The sequence below is a fragment of the Trichogramma pretiosum genome, unplaced genomic scaffold (assembly GCF_000599845.2).
Source record: "Trichogramma pretiosum strain Unisexual culture from Peru unplaced genomic scaffold, Tpre_2.0 scaffold5, whole genome shotgun sequence".
In the NCBI taxonomy this organism is placed as follows: Eukaryota; Metazoa; Arthropoda; class Insecta; order Hymenoptera; family Trichogrammatidae; genus Trichogramma; species Trichogramma pretiosum.
In genome coordinates, this window is record NW_019641672.1 from 2,494,435 (window position 1) to 2,508,985 (window position 14,551).

General features: G+C 34.2%; 4 non-coding genes across 4 annotated transcripts; 1 reads left to right on the forward strand and 3 right to left on the reverse strand.

Moving 5' to 3' along the window:
- Positions 1-1,123: 1,123 nt before the first annotated feature.
- Positions 1,124-1,195, reverse strand: Trnaa-ugc. The gene has a single exon. It is a non-coding gene; the product is annotated as a tRNA-Ala (tRNA).
- A 2,031-nt stretch (positions 1,196-3,226) lies between these two features.
- Trnaa-ugc lies at positions 3,227-3,298 on the reverse strand. The gene has a single exon. It is a non-coding gene; the product is annotated as a tRNA-Ala (tRNA).
- Positions 3,299-4,450: 1,152 nt separating this feature from the next.
- Positions 4,451-4,522, forward strand: Trnaq-cug. Its single transcript has one exon. It is a non-coding gene; the product is annotated as a tRNA-Gln (tRNA).
- Positions 4,523-4,950: 428 nt separating this feature from the next.
- Trnal-uag lies at positions 4,951-5,030 on the reverse strand. The gene has a single exon. It is a non-coding gene; the product is annotated as a tRNA-Leu (tRNA).
- Between the last annotated feature and the right edge of the window lie 9,521 nt (positions 5,031-14,551).

A 14,551-nucleotide genomic window follows, 5' to 3' on the forward strand; every position in this document is an offset into this window, starting at 1 on the left:
TTGGAAGTTAACTTTGCATGATTTTTTCTTAAAATCTAATCTAATTAATATAAGAGCCATTGCGATTATAGATCGAATTGAACCCTCTTAGAGCCAACTTCATGTAAGTACAAGAAATATTTTAGTGTCATCTATATACGCCCTCTGTAGTTAATAATATCTTTCATATATTAAATTACATACTCATAAGAGTTCCATGCGCGCGTAGCGCGCACATAAAAGTCTAGTAATTTTTAAAATAGTATAGGCTTGCGTGGCGTGCAATTTTGTGTTTTTATACGTTCTTCATTTTATTGAATAACTATTATGAAAATTAATCTTTAAACATTTAATAGTCGGTGTAAAAAAACTCTTGATTTCGATTGGAACTATGTAAAAAATTCTTAGAAATGCTGTTTCAGAGATATTAAACTTAATTTGACGATTTTTCTTGGGGAAGATTGAAATTTTCTGAAAATCTGATACACCATCAGGAAGTAAAGAAAAATAGTCGAAAACATACATAATATTGTTTCTAGGTACTGTTACGTGGGCTCACAGAGTTCAGGTAATGCTGACTCTGCTCGTCCCCGCAACTGCAAGCATGCTCACATTTGCATATCACCCGAGTCATTTCGGAGGCCCGTGACGATCGCTCTTCTAGCGCATCGCGCGACTGCCTCATGCAGTCTCATTCCATCCACGGTCGCGACGAGTCTTGTACTCTTACCTTCTTTCGATCTCCTGCAATTAACTAGCAGTCAATTCTTGTATTATTATTTTATTCTCCCCCTTTCCCCTCAATTAACGACTTACCCACGCGTCAGTACATTTGGGGGTTTTGCAAGCGAGTTAAACAATTTCGCCTATTAATGGCACGCGCGTCCACACTAAGAAATTTGATGTAAAATGTCACATATCGATTATATCTACATACTATCTACAATGTACCTAACGATACAAAACAAAAACATTAATAGATGATCCAACAATATCTAGTTGCATTATGCTTGTGTCGGGAAGTAATCCGAGACGTAGAGGGAGTCTCCATAGTCGAGGAAAATAACACATGAAGTATAAGATGACTTCTATAGTCAAGAAGCATTACTACCTAACAGTGACAATTGTCAGAGAACAAAAAAATTGGAGATGCCGGGGATCGAACCCGGGGCCTTTCACATGCAAAGCGAACGCTCTACCACTGAGCTACATCCCCACATATTCTGCTAGACCAAATATAGCACACTAAAACACAATTGAAAAAAACTGGAAAATGCTATAAGTTAAATCAGATCTAAAAAAATCACATTCGAAAAATTACTATGGGTAATCAATGTTTTGAATTACAAATAGGTATTTTACAAAATTTAATGTGTTGGCATATAATACAAATTGGATTTATGATTAAAAAAACAATATCAACAAGTTTTAGGAAAAAATTATTTTCTTTATTAGAAAACTTTTCAAAATTCAAAATGTTTATATTTCCCTGAGATACAGCCAATTTCATGAGCCTTTTTTGTATACTTTTCATGTAAAATTCTTTCTTTCTTGCGTGTTAGACCTTCATATTTCTTCAAAGTTCTCGCTTATCAACACTTTTAAAGCAAACTATTTGAGTTACACCATCTAGATAGTGCTCACTTCTTCGGAATATCAATAATCACGAACGCAACCTCGGGCGAAGGGATCTGATCTATCAGACGCTTTCGATAAGTAGTTTTATAATCGATTACGAAAAATTCTCTACACCGCGCAAAAATTTTTATGTCTGTCTGAGCTTTGCTCAAGTTTACCCAGACTTACCTCTTGGTAACTTGTGCATAGTTTTTCATTGGGACATGTAATATTTTTTTTTTTGAAAATCACCAACGTTTTTCAAAGTTATCCCAAGTTCCATCAAACTTTGATGAAGTTTTTTACAATTTTACATTTTTAAAAAATAGTCTGCTTTGGCCTCTTTGCGAAATTTCAAAAATTTCGATTTTTGTAAGACTCCGACGAGACTTTTATCCCGAGACTTTTTCCCACAAAAAAAAATGATTTTAAATAATCTGACGATTTTGTCAGATTCGTGGCATGACTTTTTACCATCCCAAAAAAAACGTTTTGAACAATCTGACGAATTTTCCAGCTACCAGATACACACAGATACCTATGCACACGCGCGGACCTAAGTTGGGACACAAATACGCGCACACGTGCACAATAATAATCTTCTAAATTTTGCTTCCATTTTTTTGCCCTTAGATCCATTTTTTGCTGCCCTAAAAAAACCATCCATGACTCTCAAAATATTTCCACGGTAATTGCATTCTCAGCAATTACATTATTAGATCTTCTCTCCTTGACTATTTTTAAACAGGCGGGTTATGCTAACTGTTAGACAGATTCAGCGATCGCTTAGCCTGGCAACGATCGGTTGCTGAGTGTCGGATTTATTTGTTTATCCAAATCGATTGTCATTTAACCTTTATATTTTGATTAAGGCAGGCTCGAAGACGATCTCGCATTTAATACATAACAAATGTAATTGTTATTCATGAAATTATCAAATACCATGAATGGTTTTTCTCAGTGCAGCAAAAAATGGATCTATGGGCGAAGAAATGGAAGCAAAATTTAGAAGATTATTATTGTGAATGTGTGCGCGTATTTGTGTCCCAACCTATGTCCGCGTGTGTGCATAGCTATTCGAGTGTATCTGGTAGTTGAAAAATTCGTCAGATTTTTCAAAACGGTTTTTTGGGACGATAAAAAGTCTTGCCACGAATCTGACAAAATCGTCAGATTATTTAATACATTTTTTTTTGTGAGAAAAAGTCTCGGGATCAAAGTCTCGCTAAAGTCTTTCAAAAATCGAAATTTTTGAAATCTCGCAGAGGCCAAAGCAGACTATTTTTTAAAAATGTAAAATTGTAAAAACTTCATCAAAGTTTGATGGAACTTGGGATAACTTTGAAAAACGTTGGTAATTTTCAAAAAAAAATGTACTTACTAGTTTTTACTCATATAAATATATTATATAGAATATAAAGTTATAAAATTACAGAATTATAAATGAATTGTTTTTTTATATTATTATATTTTTTTTTACTTTATAAAAATGATGAACTTAAAGGTGAAGCCACATCAAATAGTACCTGATTGGTAGAATTACTTTTGAATCAAATCAAAATTTGATCGAATACTCGATAACATACATAATTAAAGTATAACATGACAAGTGTTGCATGAAAAAAAAAATTGGAGATGCCGGGGATCGAACCCGGGGCCTTTCACATGCAAAGCGAACGCTCTACCACTGAGCTACATCCCCACTTATTGTCACTTTTAGAAATAGCATTTCATAATAAACTGGAGACGGGTTTTCGCCGATAAGTTGAATTGTGGTCTAGAAAAAATCAAAAAAATTCTTTTATTCTAAAAAAAAAAGAAAAAGGAAAGATAATATTGTTCCACAACAAATCAGACATTTTAATTTAAAAATTAAATTTAGATTTTCCAACTTGCTTGAATATTTGTTTAATTATTTATTATTGAAATACACAAAAATTCACCTTTTAAAAATAAATTCACTACATTTTTGGGGGAAATACTTTTTATTAGAACCATATGCAGGCATACATTAAAGTGCTTCAATTTTGAAGAAAATGTTTATAACTTAGCAGATTCAACGGAATGGAACATCGATAGATTTTTAAAGTTCTTTTTTGACGTTAAAAAATAGGGGCCAGTATCAAAAAAATTGTATTTCAATGTTGAAAAAATGAACAATATAATTTGGAAAATTGTTCTTTCGGTGATATATATGACAAAAAGTGCAATTTGTCGGTATCCGTCTAGTTCGAGATTGTAATTGTGACCATTGGTGTTTTGAAGAAGTGTACACCTCTCGAGCATTGTTATGAGTATAGTACAACACGTAAGTATCGTAAAAGAGGAAATTTAATATGCATGATTGCAAAAAAAGGTTCTTTTGATTTTTGGGCGCATCCTTTAAAAAAAAAAAACAAGAATACAAAAAAACCTGATTACTGAAGTTGGTTTACAATAAAGTAGATTGCAAATATGAACATTTTTCAATCTCTTATACCTCTTCACAATTTTTTTTTATCTTACTGAAAATAAAATTTCGAAATTTGATGAGTCTTTAAATATACAGACATGGAATCATTAATAAAATAGCATAGTGTATATTCTGCTATTTATTGAAGCTATTCAAGTATTATTCACTCTTAACGCAGAAAAATTTTATTCGAAACTAAAAAATCATTCATTTTTATATTTTTTCCTAATAATGATAAGCTCGTAAGTTCATTGCAATCCAAAATAAAGTTTTAATACTGTAACATCCATCAGGTATAAAGCATATTGGATTTGCGCAAGATCTGCGCAGAAAGCTTGCGTAAAGAACGCATATTCGATGTTACTCCGCTATTCATCGTTCTAGATTTCAATGTATAACATCGGTCCCATGGTGTAATGGTTAGCACTCTGGACTCTGAATCCAGCGATCCGAGTTCAAATCTCGGTGGGACCTTTATTTTGCAACTCTTGAAGACATTTTATTAATTATAAAACAATTTAGTAAAATAACAAGCATCACAGAAGCAAACTTAAGTTACTGAATGGAAACTTATAATCAAACGAAAATACTGCAATAGACCAAACAAAAACTTAGTATTCAAAAGACAACGTGGCTACAACAACGTGCGTTATTCATACACATAATAAATAATAATTACGTTGATATAAGTAAAAACCACTGTCTTAACTTGTATAATTGTTCGAGAAGACTACATTTATAATAAAATATGTAAGAAACTGATATCAAATTTTGACGAAGAGTTTCAGTATGATGTTTAAAATCTTAAATAACAGTATGTTAATCGCAATATTGTGAAAATCCATCAGTTACATATCGTGATATAAACTAATAATAATTATTCAGTTCTCTGGGCAAAAATTTGACAGCGGTGGGATTCGAACCCACGCCCTTTCGGACTGGTGCCTAAAACCAGCGCCTTAGACCGCTCGGCCACGCTGCCGACAAGTGCGCGAGGCTTAAATAGTAAATTTGAAACTAGTATTGTTAAATCATTGTTATTAGTATTGAAAATTTCAGGTAATAATTCCTTTTGTTATAAATATGAAGAATTAAAAAAATAATCAATTTCCCATAACCAAGTAATCAAAATTATTCTTTCTCGCATAATTTTTTTTAAATTCATTTGGTCTTGTAAATTCAAAAAATACTCTCAATTTATTTAAATTACAAGAATAATTCAGTTCAAAAAGCTATTGTCAATGACAAGGACTATCTTTCGATTTACAACGGTAGAACAAAAATTTTATTCACAAAACGTTACAGGGTATTATATATTAACAAAAAAGCTTATTATGGCAACATTTTACATAACAAATACGAATACCGTCTTTGCTCAAAGGAACCACGCAAATTTTTTTATTTTATCACAGAAAAAGGCTAAAACGTGTCAGAGAAAAAAAACATATTATTATTAAAATTAAAGTATACAAATGAATTTCAGAGTTTTTTAATGGAATAATCCTCATTATTGTAATTTTATTATTTTTGACAACACGACTGTGGTATTAATTTAAAAAAAATGATTGTTACTTTTTCTTTTTTCCAACTTAAGTTTTAATATACTAAATGTATATAGCCGACAAATGTTCATCTACCTAGTTTTAACAAATGTAAAATGTGACATTATCCGATGTAGTATCAGGTGTACATTGTAAGTGTATGAGAAAGGTTCAACAAACACATCTATATACATTCAAATTACGAGTTCGTGATAATGAAAAGGGGAGAATATATAAACGGTCATTACGTCGTAGCAAAAACAAGAGACCGCGCGGGAGATAGCGAGAGGACGCGAGATGAAAATTCGTCGATCTGTGAGTGAGACAGATGCATATTTGGCCCCCTCGTGATTGTCTAATGACAATTGATGCATCGAGAAAGTGCATATACATGGAGCAATGCGAATATACCTATCTTGCTCGCAGCTGCGTGAACTGATGACTACCGACACGTTATCTTTACGCATATAACGTTGAAATAGGCCTCGAGCTATTGTACTGCGCGCCTGTATCCATTAACCCGAGGGCCACTCGCGATTAGTCTAAATTTTGCAAGCGACGATAGATGTTACGAGAGAAAGACACCCTTTTGTTCGATGCGACCATCTATGTGTTACTGCACTTGGACGTAATTACTACATACATGTATATAATATGTTACTGCTCGTTTCTGGTATTTATGTTCTAAAGCTTGAAATTTATTATTTTTTCCACGCCTATCTTTGCCTTGAATTTATTTATCTTTATATGCTCACTTTTATTTTTTAGATTAATGTTCATCAATTTAGAAAATTATAAATTATAATGTTTCATGTGTTTTTTTCATATAAATATTATAACATAAGATTTCTCAGCTTTTAAAAAAATAATAATTAAAAAAATAACCAGTCGATTTGTTTCTCAACATAAGCTTTTCTTATCGATTCACTTATTTTGCGTTGAACCTGATTGAACTAATAAAAGAGTGATTACACTTTAATCGGCACAAGATTATACGCACATGTACATTTATATAATATAGGCAATACTATCGCAAACGATGACATCAATACAATAGTAAAAGCTTTCAGGGTACCTGCAACGTACAGCCCAGTATCAAAAGAGTCTGAATTTGCTACTATCACGTTCGTAAACACGTTACATTCACGTTAAATCTATGTACGAATTTTTTCTGACACGTCCAAGCTTATACGCACAACAACTCTCTTCCCTCTCAAACGTGTAAGTGTTCACTTCGTGTCGAATGATAAAACGGATATCAAAAAAGATGCTGTCGGTAGTATTATGAACGCATTAGATTTTGTTCTTTTGCAATTATTTGAGGAATCGATCGCAAAGAATCGATTGCATGAGTTCACTACACTGGCCCGAAATCTTATATTGGCAAAAAGAAATGAACTTCAATCAGTCAATGGATTATTCTATAACTAAAAGAACGAAATGAAAAACTAATTGCACATAAAGAAAAGAATTCTTACTGACAGTGTATCATAGTATCGACAATGCGCGTGCTATTTAATTTAGCGAATAAAAGACTCCCTCTTAACTTATACAGTTGCATTCAATGAGCATATAGAGGTATATAACTGTATAGTATAATATGCACGCAAAACAAGAGACTAACTGTTAGCGAATCGAAACAAAACCATTACTGCAACGAGCTGCATTGAGAATTCCAGCAGCGTTTCCAAAGCTTGCATACACACTCTTGCAACTGGGGAATCCCAGCTTTGCGTTAGGAAACGTGATGCACACATGTGGAACGAAAAAGACAAAAACAACGACCTCCTACGGTGCCTTCTTCGTTGCACTTTGCACGCACATTTACACCTCGAGCGCCCCTGGAATGTATTAAGAACAGAATGTAATCAAGAATAGAAGTAGCTAAACAATTGCATACCATTAATTATTGCAAATTTGATTTTTGGTATTCAATGATTGTTGATGTAGCGATGTATTTATGGAGATTTTAAGAATTTATTTAAAATAAAATTAATTTAGAGCACCGATTGAAACATTTTTTCGGAAAGAAACGAGCTTACAGTTTTCGTTCTCTCATCAAAGCTTGTTTAATTACTATAACTATATTATATTTCACAGCGATTTCGAGATTTGCAACTCACAGAAAAAGATAAAAAAGATAAAAGTTTTACGCTTGCAGGACTGCATTATTATATTTGTAGTCTGTATATTATGATACACGCTGGGCCACATTTGCAGTGCATCGGTGCGTATCGAAGCGAGTTACTCGCAGTCGGATGCAGTTTTCAGCTTTGTGGATTAATCGCCAGCGATTCTTTTTTTTTCTACGCTGCACTCAGCAAAGTTCTATCGTCGTATTATCAAAAAACAGCGCAGACGAGCTTTTTGCAATTCGATCTCGACGACCACCAAGCGAGTCGCTACACATAGTCGATTACGTGCATATGATACTGCGCTCGTAGAATTATTATGCCTCAACCCTTTCGCCTCTGCGATACGCCCTTCTCTGCGCGTAATTTACTTGATTTCTTTACGCTTCACTTGCCCTTTACTCTGATTCTTTTCAAGTCCTTTTTGAGTTATCGAACCGTTGTTTCGTAAAGCAGACGATCTTTCCTCTTTTTTAAAATTGCAGCGACACAATTTGTATCTGTAATTGTGATATTTGACCGCCTAATTTGAAAGGTCTCTGCAATAATGTGAGGTCAATTTTATAATTGTAGATTCTTCTTTGGTTGAGTGGCTTCGTGAAAAAGAAATATACATTTCATCGGACCTTAGTATCGTAGGGTTTCTTAAAAAAGCTTATAATTGTTTATTTTTTGTAGGCTCAGAGATTACAGAGTGCTCATTTGAAAATTGATCGAAGTCTTCTTTTTGTATTATTTATGATAAAAAATCCAATATGAAATCCTAGACGCAATCTATACTTACCAAAAATAATGTCTAGAAAAGTGAAGTATTTTATAAACGACCTTCGATTGGTCAATGGATTAAGGCTAGAAACGAGAAAAATAAGGATTTAAGATGAGACTTCAAAAAGCAGTACCCATGTTCAAAATGACAAAAATAGGTTATTAAAAAATACACAGATAAAATTCAAGAAAATTCAAGTAAAACTTGTGAACATCAGCTAAAAATTTTACGGACGAAAATTCAAAGTCATCCATGACAATATTTTATTCTTTCTATTCATACCTTTTTCAGTAGTGAATCGTACGTGCCGAAGAATAACGAGGGTGGCTAAAAGTGCATGTACTTATTTAAGCTGTACATAACTCTGACAGCACGCCCAAGGCGTGACTGGTGCGTGCATGAGCGGTAATATAATAAAGATATATGGTTCCAGTGACAAGGCTGCAAGTGGAATTAAATCAATTGCTTATTTGTTTGGTGGTTCTTCAACTGCACTTTCATTTTATGCGTATTAAATTCCAATGCCAATGTAATTAAATCTTCAAATATTAACAATCAACTCATTCGTTCTATGAAAATATCGTTGAGTTGAATTATTATAAATTCAAGTATAGCTTAAATTATCACGCTAAACATCGATGTATGTATGGTTTGTTATGCATCTATACACTATTCATAAAGATTATTAGAACTGATAACTCTTCTTCAAATTAATGAAATGAAATGGAAAACTAGTTAGCGTCAATTTTCAACGACATTAAAAAGTTTTTTACTTCCAATATATCTTCAAGTTAGTGCTCGTGGACGGGAAATTCCTGGGGGAGCCATATCAAAAGCAAATCTATAGAATATTCATTCTTTTAACGGATGTAGCACTAAACAATTTTAATTTCTCACCCTCTGTACAAAACCATTTCTATATAGATCCTTGTAAATTTTCTCGAATTTTAAAACTTGACTCGTAAACATCAGCTTTAAAATTGGCCAACGGCAAGAACATCAAGACTTACCGTTCTAAGAAGATACAAGTTTATAATGAAATGTACACGAGATTGCAAGGAGTTAAATAGTAAAAGAAATAGCTATAGTCTTAGAGCAATTAGAGAATGGAAATATACGATCGCAGAATAAACAATTATATCCTCTTATTATTTTTGAAGAAAGAACAACTTTTACCGTAGAAAGCCTTCTTCGTTCTTCCGACTCTTTAATCCAATATTTATTACGAGGTAATGCGCGAGAGGAGCCCTATGTTAAGGAATTTAACTTTTCTGATTTATCGTCAGCAAACCCATTGAATATTTTAGTGAAAATTTTGCTCGTAATGTTACAAATTGATTTGAATTACATCAGGGATATTTTTGGATCGAATTAATTCAATTTTTTGATGGATAATTATAAATAGACTAAGAAGTGGCATTTTCAATTGGGCACGTGGCGGAAGTAATAACAATCTTGTAATTTTGTAATTTTCAGCATCGATACTGAAATTCATGATCAGGATATAATTTTGCAAGTACAGGCAGCATCCGTGGCTCAAAACGATAAATCATGCACGCTCGGTGAACGCGTCAAATGCTCGTGTGTACACATGCACGTGAGGGTTAGTAAAGCTTCTTCGTGCCATTGAACCGACGGTTTTCCGCGAGGATGTAAAATTAATTTTAGTACGGCAACGTTACGAGGCTAGCATCGTCATACAATAATATAGCGTAATGGAAAAGCAACCGTAAAAACTGTCAATAAAATTTATATCACGAGTAAAATTTAGATTCTCGTTGTGCGCTTGTATAGCCATCTTACGCCCCCGAGACGAGTCGAAGCGGCAGCACGGTATTCCGAGGACGGGGCTACACGCGTGTCATCCGATGCCGCGTAGGGCTCTCGATTAGAAATTTTCTCACTGCGCCGCATACGCAGTGTCTGTGTGCCGAGCCCGATTTCCGTTGCATGCTCACTGCTTGTAAAATCAGTATATCCGGATGTGTCAAAGCTCATGTCAATTCTATTGCCACAGTGCGCGGGGTGAGTACGTTCGGCTCCAGACCCGCGCCGCGTATATAGCGACAAATAACACACGCACGCACTTGTATTATATTATGGAGCGTCGCTTTTAAATTTGATCAATGGACGAAGCCGAGCGTAAAACACTTTTAAGGGTAAAAAGGGGCGAATCGCGAACTTTAAAGTCCCCCCGAAAATTTGTGAGCAATCGCATACATACTTGAAAAGAGCATGGATCACGAGCGAAACACGCGAAGAAAAAAATGAGCACACGAGACCGTATAATGTCAAGGGGAGAGAAAAAAGGTGGATATTGGAGTATCCATGTACATAAAATCGTGACTTTTTTACGCGGTCCGCGCGTACGCGTGCAGTGGGAATTTCGCTACCTCCGCAGCAAGATGAGCCGATGACCCAAAAGGGTGAAAAAGAGAGAAAACGAGCACACGCACGAATGCTGTGGAGGTGGCCCACACCAGTTGGAAGTACAAAAAAATTCATTTTGTCGCCCTTTGAGCTTGCTCGTGTAATGCTCACATTCGAAGAGCATTGTCCAAAGCTACAGAGGGCTGTACAATTTTACTTCAGAAATAGCTTGTTTTTTATCTTTCAGTACATGTTAATCTGCAAGACTTTTTAACGCTTATTAAAAACAATAGACACAATTTAAACACGGAAATTTTTTAAAATTCAAAGTTAACGAAATCGTAATAATGTAGTAACAACAAAATAATCTACTCAACCAAATCAAAACAACCGGTAAAAAATTAACCTTAAAAATTAAAATTTCGTTGAAATTCTGAGTAAATGGAAAGGGGAGGATAAGTCCTACTCCAAAATTCATACAAAAAAAGGTTGATTGGTGTTTATAAACCCTTAAATTATTGCTGCCTCGATGAATCAATGACTGTTCACGGCACCAAAAAATAGAGTCCTGACCGTTCTCTGCTTTTTGCACTTCTAATTATCAAAAAAAAGAAAAAACGAAAGCATAGTCATCGATGTAATATATCGAAAGAGTGTGTGAGAAAACTCGTTAATTTAGCAACCGAACTTGGACACACTGCAGCGCGCGTTGAGTATAACATCGGCGTGTGGCTCCCGATGAGAATGAACAATAACAACCGCGCACGTGAGCGTCAACGCAGGTTTGCCAATCACAAATGCAAGCCTGTTGTTATATGCAATCTGTGACAGGGTTGGAACGACATTAAAACTGCAGCAGGTCGTACACTAAAACTGTTATTACACTCGGGCTGCCTTACACAACTATCGTGTAGCACTTGCGCTGTAGCGACCGGGCGCCCATGACTCGCATCATGTGTTTGTTGATCAAATATTTTTAAATTGCATGCAGCTGATGTACATGCACAGATAATAGCTTTTGCAGTCACAACTCGTTTATTGGAACCTCGCAATGCTTACAATATTTCTACTGTTTTATGATAAGGAATAAATCGTCATTTTTCGTAAGTCTTTTTTTAAAACTCCATTCTACATAATAAACACGAAAGATGATAAAAGTTATTTAGAAAGTATTTTTACTATATTAGATTATTACATAGCCTGATTCATGGATAAGTTCTAAATGTATTTAAAAAATAATGATAGCAACATAAAATACCAGAACAGTTCTAATTGCCATAAAAAATAGTTTTTAATTTTTGTGGTTTCTGATATGAAATTTTACAGAAATGCTCAAAGTCGGTTAGGCACTTCTACTTCTGCCTAAAATATTTCAGTCATTTTGGATTTTGTCTAAAAACTTTATAAATATCCAAAACTTTCGTAGGCTTTGCGGGTATTTCCTAAAATCGTAGGTATTTCGCTATCGACATAGGCAGTTTTAGCTATTGAGCGTAATATATTCACTTGGGATGCGCATAAAGAGCTGAAGCAAAAATCAAAAATAAAGCATTTAACAATTACTTTTACCCTGTTAAACCACTTGGACATCAGTCTTGTTACTCAAAGGGAGCTTTTCGTCGAAAAAAAAACAAATTCGATATTTTGAAAATTCTAGAATGGTGTTGTTACCCCTTAAATTAAAACCCTTAATATTTCCTCTAGATAGATGCTAAAAATTAAGAATAGACCCTGACTTATAATCCAGGATTTATGCGTTTCCTCTTTTAGTGCGCTCAACGAGCAGAGCAATCTGATTTTAAACCAGTCAGTAGTGGTTTCGCACTCAATTAACAATCAAGCCCCGTTTGAGAGTAGAATCCAGCACTACTACTACAACTAGTACTATACACGTACTCGAGAGGCTCGTACTCTCACTCTTTCGTTCACGCACACATGCTCGTGTGCGTATGACGTATATTCTACCCTCTCTTATTCTGTCTATAAATGGAAATATATTTTAATTGAACCAGTGCACTTCTGAACATGTCTCCAACGCATCCCTCGAGGCCTATGCACGTGCTCGCAGTTGCATAGATCGTATAGTAGAATCCGGCCACATATCTAGCATAGAAGGGAAAAACTGCATAACGCGTGGCGTACACTCTGCGTCGGCGAGAATTGTTGCGATAACCGCACTATGCATTTATACATATAATACGACCAACGGCTGAATTCGTTTTTATTTATTCCAAGAGATCGGCAAAGGCCTCCGGTTGGGAATACAATTATAACTGCAATTCTTTATTTATTTGGCCCGTTCAATGAGCAATAAATCTTATTGTTTGGGTTACGTTCATTTTGTCAGACGTTTCATTGGATCAAATTCATTTATAAAATTGCACAATTTACAGACTCAATGGAATCTTAAAAATCGAAAAAGATTTGTTCAATCATCTCGAAGGATTTGTTTTTCTCGTTGTAACTTTTCCAAAACTCAAAAATGATGATTTCTCTCTACGATATGGCTATTTTCGTTTAGTTGCCCTGTAAAATATCTTCTTTTGAGGGTTTTCTGTCAATTTTTACATACTTCTTTGAGACATCAAAGGAATCAAGTGAATGCACTTAAAAAATAATTGAAAGCCTAGTTTCTTCTAACTAAATCTCAGCATTCATGAAAAATAAATGATTGATAATTTTAAAATATACATCAAATTGATCCACACAGTTTGGATCACTAATAGTAGGTACTAGTAGGATTTATCTCGCAGACCTAATTTAAGCAAAATATATCTCATAATGTTTGTAGGAAGTAGTAAGGATGTTGTGAATTAAGAACCCAAAAGGTTCTTTTCGAATTTCGACAAAAATTAGTTGTCCTCTTCCAGCAATGTGACTTTTCCGAAATAATACACATTAAAACCCGACAAGATGCTATTTATATAAAAAAGAGAAATCCAATAACATCAGCATATATCATTGCTTCTGCGTTAATGTATAATTTTAATATTTATAATTCTCAGTAAAATTTACATAATTGTTATTATACATGAGAGTCTTAACTACCTATTCAATGAATTTGTAACAGACAAATTAAACGGGTTGGGCAAATTGTGGACGTGCTCGATTGCAGTTGTTATCGTGAAAAAAATCCTGCAATTATAATACGATACTTTATTCGTGCATCCAACATATTTGTGCACGAGACCCTGCAATAAAAAACGTATACTATCGATGGTTAGAGCTGGAACTCACAATTTTTTTTTTTTGAACAATAAAGCGAATGATTTGGTAATTCTAGGATACCAGAAAGGAAAAAAGCTTTCCAGCATCTCGTAACAAAGGTAGATGCATTTATGGAGCGTACATAAAAGGAAAACAGAGTAGATAATTGAGTTTGCACTAAAAAATAAGGGAGTTTCGATAATTATGGTAGAGCGATAATAATGCATGTGAGATTTGATTTGTATAGAACCTTGATTGCAATATATACTGGACGAATGAGAGTAGCATAGTATGACACACACAAAAAATAATGCATTTTCATTTACTCTTACCCTCTGTGTCAGATATAAATAATAAGATTTAGTTTACAGAGGTACAGCAATTAGTCGTGATCTGGCTTACTTGTTGTTAAAAAATTATTTGCCAGAGTAAAATTTTTGTTGTACAATTATTATTGAAGTTTTGGTAACATTTATATGATAATCAC